The sequence below is a fragment of the Henckelia pumila genome, chromosome 2 (genome assembly GCF_033568475.1).
Source record: "Henckelia pumila isolate YLH828 chromosome 2, ASM3356847v2, whole genome shotgun sequence".
Taxonomy (NCBI): Eukaryota; Viridiplantae; Streptophyta; class Magnoliopsida; order Lamiales; family Gesneriaceae; genus Henckelia; species Henckelia pumila.
In genome coordinates this window covers 184922677-184931364 of record NC_133121.1, presented here as the reverse complement: position 1 = coordinate 184931364, position 8688 = coordinate 184922677, and the positions used below count along the sequence as shown (strand labels likewise).

Genomic DNA, 8688 nt, shown 5'->3' with positions numbered 1-8688 from the left:
ATAACCGATTAACTTTCCATGGGCCCAACATGTATAAGTCATGGCCAGTCACTTAAACATGTATTGGCCCAAAAGTCATAAGAAATATTTCCGAGGCCCACAAAAGAAGTAAGACATGGTTTGACAGACATATCTCAACAATCTCCACCTTGTCTAATAACCATGGCTGATCTCCATCACATTTTGCTTAATGGTTACTTCATTTCCACTGCTCCAATCAAGTCTAAGCAATACTTAAACTTTGAGTGAGGCAGTGTCTTTGTTAGAGCATCTACAGAATTTTCATTTGTACTGATCTTTTCAAATTTTATCTCTCCTTTCCCAATTATGTCTCTGACAAAATGAAGTTTTACATCTATGTGCTTGGTTCTTTCATGGAAAGTTTGATGCTTGGAAAGATAAATGGAACTTTGGTTGTCACAATGGATCACCACTTGTTCTTGTTTCAATCCGAGCTCAGTGATCAATCCTCTTAGCCAAAGTTCTTCTTTTATAGCTTCTGTCATGGCTATATACTCTACCTTTGTTGTTGAAAGATCAACCACAGATTGTAAATTAGCTTTTCAACTTATAGCAGTCCCATACATTGTAAACACATAGTCGGTTAAAGACTTCCTTGTATCAATATTTTCAGCATAATCGGAATCAACAAATCCTTCTACTGGTTTCTGTCCATCTTTTGCTTCTGATACAACAGTCCATAGTTGTCAAAAGCATGAGGCGCAAAAAAGCGCTCACGTGCCTTGGGCTTAAAGCGCAAAGCGCAAAGCGAAGCGCACGCTTTGCGAAAAAAAGCGCAATAAACAAAAATATTATCAAAATAATAAAAATAAAGTCAAGAATCTTTGAAAATCAGCAAATGTAATAGATAAAACATCAAATATCATAATAGTCATCTTCGTTCTCCAAATCTACGTCATCAGCCCCATCGCTTGACTTGTATCCATCGGTATCTTCTTCTTCTTCAGTTTCATAATCAATGTTCAGCTCCTCTTCTTCATCAACAAGTCTAGTTCGAGCTAAAGATTGATTTTTCTTTGCTGTAATTGATGATGATGCTCCTTTTGAACTCGATGCATTTCTAGATCGAAAGCCATATGCACTTTCACCAACCCCAGCCGCTTGTGCTACATCACTCCAAGGCAAATCATCATCTTCAAAGACAAAATCATTATCCTCATTGTCTTTATCACTGTCATCCAACTTTCCCAACAACCATTCATTACAATCATCTATTTCTGACAAAGAAATAGGATCGATCTTATCTCGCAAGGCATATCTCCGCCTCAATGCTCTGTTGTATTTGATGTATACCAAATCATTCAATCGTTGTTGAGACAGCCTATTTCTTTTTTTAGAATGTATCTGCCAAAAAATATTAGAACTAAGAAGTGAAATTTAATATTCTATAATCTGAAATTTTAGGAGTATTAAAAACACTTCAAACTTACATGTTCAAATACACTTCAATTATGTTCGCAGCCTGAAGAAGAGCATGTGAGATACAAAATCTTCATTGCAAATAATTTCAACTCAGGTGTTGATGCACCATAAGAGGACCACCAATCAGCTTGAAAGTTGAAACACAAAAACATATAAGATTAAATTTCTTACGATCCAAAGTTTGTAATGACTAATGCTTGAGAAACAAACATGGGTATTGCACTAAATATTATTTACCTGGTGATTTTGAAGCTCTTTGTCTGGTAGCCATAGGTAAACCAAAAAGTCCTTCTGCATTTTTGTATTTCTCCAATTGATTTGTGATCTTATCTTGCAAATCGTCACCTCGCACCAATCTAGCTATGCATTTGTACAAACCCTCCAACACTTCTTCATCATTTTCTATGTCAGGATTGGAGTAAAAAAACTTGGGATTCAAGAAATATCCCGCCGCATGCAAAGGATGATGAAGTTGAATATCCCATCTTTTGTCAATTATTTCAAAAATACCACGATATTTCTCTTCATTCTTATTAAATGATGCGGCGATAGCTTCTTTGGCTCTATCCATGGCCTCATAGATGTAACCCATAGGGGATCTTTTCTCACCGTCTACTAGCCTCAATACTTTCACCAATGGGCCGCCAACTTTCAACGCAAAAACTGCAGATTTCCAAAAAGAAGGTATCATTATCACTTCTGCAACACGTTTCCCAGCCGCCTCTTTAGAATATCGGCTTGTTGCCCACTTTTCAGATGTAAACATATTTCTCAAATTTGCTTGATGCACTTGAAACCGCTTTAAAGTCAAAAAAGCGGTTGCGAAACGAGTCTTTGCGGTTCTTATCATGTCTCTCTGCCGGGTAAACTCCCTCATCATGCTCAATAACTGTGTTCTATTGTAAATATAATCATTCACCATCAATGCCCTTTCATGCAATTTCTTGAGATGAGGAATTTTGAATATTTCCTCAAGCATCAAATCTAAGCAATGTGCTGCACATGGAGTCCAATACAAGTGTGGAAAAGTGTTTTCCAAAAGACGACCTGATAAAATTTAAAAATCAGCATTAAAACAGGATTTAAATCTACAAAGTAACACATACAGGATTTAAAATTTAAAAAATCAGAATTAAAACAATATTTAAAATTTAAAAAATTACCTGCTTTGACATTGCAGCTTGCATTATCTGTTACAACTTGAACCACATTCTTTTCTCCAATTCGATTCACAAATCTAGAAAGTAACTCGTACATCTTGTCAGCAATGTGAGAATAACTTGAAGCATCAACCGATTCTACAAATACGGTTCCCTTAGGCCCATTTACCAAAAAATTTATCAGACTTCTACCTTTTTTATCCGTACGCCCATCTGCCATGATCGTGCACCCATACTTAGCATGATTTTCTTCGTGGGATTTGAGAAAAAAGTTTGTATTTGTCAGTGAGCTCTTCAAATACTTAACCCTTACTTCATGATACGATGGAGGTTTCATTCCCACTCCAAAAGTCCCAATAGCATCAATACAAGGCTGCAAAGAATCATATTTGACAGCATTGAAAGGAATTCCGGCATCATACATCCATGTAGCAAATTTCTGGACCGCATCTTCCCTTAATTTCTTCTTATTCTCATCATATTGGCCTTTATTTTTCCCACGCATTTGTCTGACAATTTTTTCTACATCTTTCGCAAAATAAAGATCAATAGGCCCTGTTTGTTTACTCTTTTTCCCCTGTGCTGTAGGCCCAAGCCCACTTGAACCGGATATTGGTCGCTTCCCTTTCATTTTAGTTTGAAGATCATCTTCATCTTCATCATCCTCCAAATCAACAATATCATCTAAGTGAGGAATATCATCAATTTGATTCTTCAAACTACTCTTTTTTTTAATGAATTCTTTAATCTCTTCCTTAACATGCTCCGATACTTTTGAATACTCTTTCACATTTCTATTGCCCCCAACTAAATGTAATTTGTGCCGATAAATTCCACCATTCGTCACTTTACCACAAAAAAAGCAACACACGTTATTTGGATTTTTAGGATCCGGAAGAGTTGCATAATTCCAAGCAATATCTTTTCGACCCGACGAAATTGTTGTGTTTGATTGTGACATGGTTATAATCACTGAAAAATAAATAACCATAACAAATTTTTAATTAAAAAAACAAAAAAAACACACTAACACAATTTATAAAAATTCATAAAATTAGGGTTTACCTATTTGGGTTGGGCAGCAAAGAGGAATGCAGTAAGCACAGCATGGGCGGCGCCGCGGCGGCGAGTCGACGACGGCAAGGCGGCGAGGCGGCAGCAGGGGCAGAGTTGAAGAGTGAAAGCGAGGCAGTGTTGTGTCGTAAAGTTTAGAACTGATTATTGGGTTTTTTTGGGGGTTTTTAATTTTTTAAAAGTTTGGGCTTTATAAATTAAGGGCCCATCTGACTTAAAATTGCACTTTGAAGGTGCAATTTTAAGTCTGCAAAAGAAAAAAAATTAAAATCTGCCCGGCTTCCATGAAGCACAGAAGCGAGCGCCTGTCGCCTTGAAGCGAGGCGCACCAAGGCGCTCGCTTCCGCTACCTGCTGAAGCGCAGCTAGTGCGCCTCGAGTCGCTTTGCGCTTAAGCGATCGAGGCGCACGCTTTTTACAACTATGCAACAGTCCAATGCTTTCTGATCCCCTTAAGTACCTTATTATCCACTTAAGAGCCTCCCAATGTTGTAATCCTGGATTTGCCATAAATCTAGAAACAACACTTATTGCATGAACCAAATCCGGTTTGCTACACACCATAGCATACATTATACTACCCACTCTACTTGCATAAGGTATGGTTTCCATTCCCTTCTTCTGATCATCATCTGTAGGAGATTGTTCTGATGATAACTTCATGTGCTTTCCAAGTGGTGTGGAAACAGATTTGCACTTTTGCATATTGAATTTTAAAAGTACCTTGGCAAGGTAATCTCCTTGACTTAGAAACAGATTTCCTTTCTCCCTGTTTCTCTGAATTTTCATCCCCAATATCTTTTTGGCTTCTCCTAGACCCTTCATGTCAAATTCAGAATTCAACTTTTTCTTTATTTTCTGAATTCCAATATTTATTTTACTTGCTATGTGCATGTCGTCAACATATAATAGTAGGTATGTTTTTGAATGATCCAGCTCTTCCTTGTAGTATACATATGTGTCATAGCAGCTCCCGTGGAATTCTATTTTCATCATAAACTCATCAAATTTCATGTACCATTGCCTAGGACTTTGTTTCAAACCATAGAGAGACTGTTTGAGTAAGCATGATTTAATTTTACCTCCTGGAATGAGATAACCTTCAGGAGGCTCCATGAAAATAGTCTCCTCTAAATCACCATGAAGAAAGTTAAATCAACAAATCCTTCTACTGGTTTCTGTCCATCTTCTTTAGTACCACCTGTCAATCCCAAAATTAGGACATAATATGGTATTCTGATGTTACCATGAGCTACGCTCCTTATTCTTTGTCTTGATCTCGAACTTGCGTTTACGAATAGTAATTGACAGTTTTGCCTATTCAACAGCACACACAATATCAAGTCATATCGACTATAAAAAAAAAAAAAAAAAAACAAGTCATAACAGCTATATAAAAAAATAGAAGGAACAATGACTCAAAAAAAAATTCTAACAAGTAGTTTCAACAAGTCACGACGTTCATTTATTGATTGTACATGACACAACATCAATTGATACTCACATAGTTTTCCATGTAAGTTGGTACACACGTATCAAAACTCTTTATAATAGATTGATAGTTAAAACTTAAATAAGGAATTCGCTATTCTAAAAGTGACCAATTAGTTGTAATTGCAATTTAACTTTTTTTAAGGAATGGGAGAAAAGAAGACTTCCTAAAAAAGTGAACGAAACTTATATAAACCAGTACTCTTTACAATGTTTTTTTTCATATAAATATCGTTTGAGAGTAAATTTGTTTTTTTTTATGGGTGAGTAAATTTGTTTTTAATTTATGTTTTTTTAAATGCTCATGATATTGGTTAGCAACTGAAAATATAGATTCTCGATCCACTTAGTCTAATTTTCACATAGAACTTAAAAATTATTTTAAATTAAGTTCGAAATTAATCTACTAACTAGTCTTAATAACTAACTCGTGATAAATTTTGGTAGTGTTTGGGTGAGGCAGAGCTAGGAAGCATTTCTCAACTTTTTCTTCACAAAATTTGAAGAAAAAACTGAGAAATGCTTCCTACAAGTTCTCTCAAACGCTACCTTAAAATGATAGAAAATAAAAGCCCATAGTGTGAATGAGTCCGGAATTCATTTGCACGAAATTATCTTATAACTTCTCGTGTCATCAGACTTAAAAGTACAATTACAAGAACCCAAATCATCAGATTAATCTTAATTCTTATGTGGAGCGTAGCTCTTATTTAAACCCACAAGAAACTGCAACAACTTTGGCTATTGATCATATTCGATGTATATATTTCTTCGCGGATCCCACAGTAGGGGGTGCTGTGGATCAGGAAACGGCACCGTTTCCCCCACAGCACACTTTCTTTTTCTTTTGTTTTTTTTTTCTTTTTTTTTGTTTGTTTTTTTTTCCTTTCAAGTATTTGTTTAGTTTTTATTATTTTATAATTTATCCAATTTTATTTCTTTTTACAAAAATTGTAGGGACGACAAAAATTCTCGAAATCCCGACCCTTCCTGAATCGCATCTCATTTTCGTCCCGAAAAAATCACAACCCAACATTTTCTCGAATCAAGTTTTTGCAATTTTTCCCGTCTAAATTAATATCGGGAGAGAGATCGGGAATAAATCTTTATCCCGAGGGGATTCTCGACCCCTCCTGAAATAATATTATAATATATTTTATTAATAATTTTAATAATATATTGAGCTAAATATTAGGGAAAATTGCGTTTTTGGTCCTGTATATTTGTCACTTTGCGATTTCAGTCCTTTATATTTTCAGATTTCAGTTTTAGTCCGCTATCTTTATTTTTTTGGCAATTTTAGTCTTTTTTCCGACGTGGCGCTGATGTGGCACCAATTCAGTGCTGATGTGGAGCTGACGTGTACAGTGCCACATAAGCATTTTTGAATAAAAATGACCGAAATTGCCAAAAATCAGAACATGCAAGACTAAAACTGAAATGTGAAAACATAGAGGACCAAAATCGCAAAGTAACAAACATACAGGACTAAATTTGCAATTTTTTCTAAATATTATTGTGTTTCAACACATATAACAATTAATTGTCGATTTAATGCACGTAATTTTCTATTGTTGGAAAGATCGTATAGTAGAATCACGAAATGATATTTTATTTTTGTGTTTTTTTAAAAATTAAATTAATAATATAATTAATTGATATTTATAATTATCTAATTAGAACAAATATTTAGAATTAAATATGTAATTTGACAATCTATTTACTAAAATTTATCTAATAATTTTTATCATAATATTTTATTAATAATTATATGATATATCGTATGATATTTTTTTAACAACAAAACTTGAAGAATTATCATAAATATTTTAATATTATATGCTTTAAGTCGGATATTTATTTTATATTTAGAAATATAAATTTCTAAATAGCATTTTTAAATAAATAATCACATTTTTGTGTTTTTTGAACGAATTCTTGAAAACTGAAAAAAAATTCGAAATTTATTCTCTCTACCCGAGAGATCCCGAATATTCGCGGTCCGAAATATTCAAGTCTTGAAATATGTCGGGTTCGTGCTTCCGAATATTCAGGTCCCAAAATTTAGAAATTTCTTCTTATTTATTGTAAATTAAAAAAAAAAATTGAATTGAAAAGAAAAAAAAATAGACGAGTTGAACATGTAGAAATTAGAGGCAAAAAATTATTTTTTAAAAAAAAATTGGATTAAAAAATTGAAAAGAAAATTGGATAAATTAGAAAATAAAAAATAAACAATTTTTTTTTATTTTTTAAAAAAGGGAGAAAAACAAATTTGTTGAGTTAAAGAATTAAAAAAAATTACAAAACTTGGAAAAAAAGAGAGAAACCAAACGAAAAAAAAAAAAAGAAAAGTAAAAGGAAGGGTGCTATGAAGGAAACGGTCCACAGCCCCCTACTGTGGGGTACTGTGGGATCCCCCACAGTAGGGGATCCTAATCCATTTCTTCGCTAGCTAGGTAACAAGCGCACTAAATTCATCCCAAAGCAATCTCGAATAATAGCTTGATCATAGTACTGCCAGCATTCTTTCGCAAGGTAAAAAGACTTAATTCTTTTTTTTTTTTTCCGAATGAATTTATGACTTGAATTCGAGCTTGAATATTATTAAATATTTTGTGCGTATTAAATATGTTGAGTATTAAATATAGCGTGTTGACTAGATGTCAAAGTTTGGTATCTCAATTATGGTCAGACAAGTGATTCCCAGAAGAAAAATGGTAGAGGTGCAACAAATATCATGTACAACGATATTTACAAGAATAATATCATGAGATTTCGTTATTTTATCGCGAGATATTGTATTTAATATATCGTGAGATTTTGATAGATTAAATTCTTGTATTCAATTTTTTGTGTTATAAGATTTGGTGTACAAATTTCGTTGTACATGTAGCATCACTCTTCCGAGAATTCATACATTCACTTATCATTAACCATTTTAGTTGCGGTCTATTGAATTAGCTAATTAGTTCCGTTCTCAACCTATTGACACTTTCTCACTTGTTCATTCAATTATGATTGTTATATTATATATTCTCAATACCAAATGAATTTTTTTTCCGATCACCTTTTAAAGGCCTAAACTTCCCTTGAGAAGTCCCAAAAAACTAGTGTTAATCTAATTAGGTTGTTTCAATTAACCAAAGAAAGAGAGAGAGAGAGAGAAAATAATTTTTTTAGTCTACTAGCTTGTAACATATTGGATTCTTGTCTAATAAATATTCAAAGTTTGGTTTTTGTGTAGCAATTTCGAAATTGTCATAAAACGTTGGTGTGACACTTGAAATTTCTAAATTCATATATATTTATACCTTTAATTTCTACGGTTTGCTATGCTAAAGTTTTCTTCTAATTTTTGGTTTTTTTTTTTTTTTTCTGAAATGATATCATTCATCCAAAAAGAATGAACGGTGGAGGTTGATTAAGGTGTGGCCTTATTGACTTAAAGCTTAGCGATTCGTTCTCAAGTGACATTATATAATAAATACTCACCTTGTCATTCATATCCATCACTCATA

At 33.6% G+C, this 8688-nt stretch overlaps 1 pseudogene; it reads right to left on the bottom strand.

Moving 5' to 3' along the window:
* Nucleotides 1-751: 751 nt before the first annotated feature.
* On the bottom strand, nucleotides 752-3159 carry LOC140884666 (uncharacterized; annotated as a pseudogene).
* Nucleotides 3160-8688: the final 5529 nt, after the last annotated feature.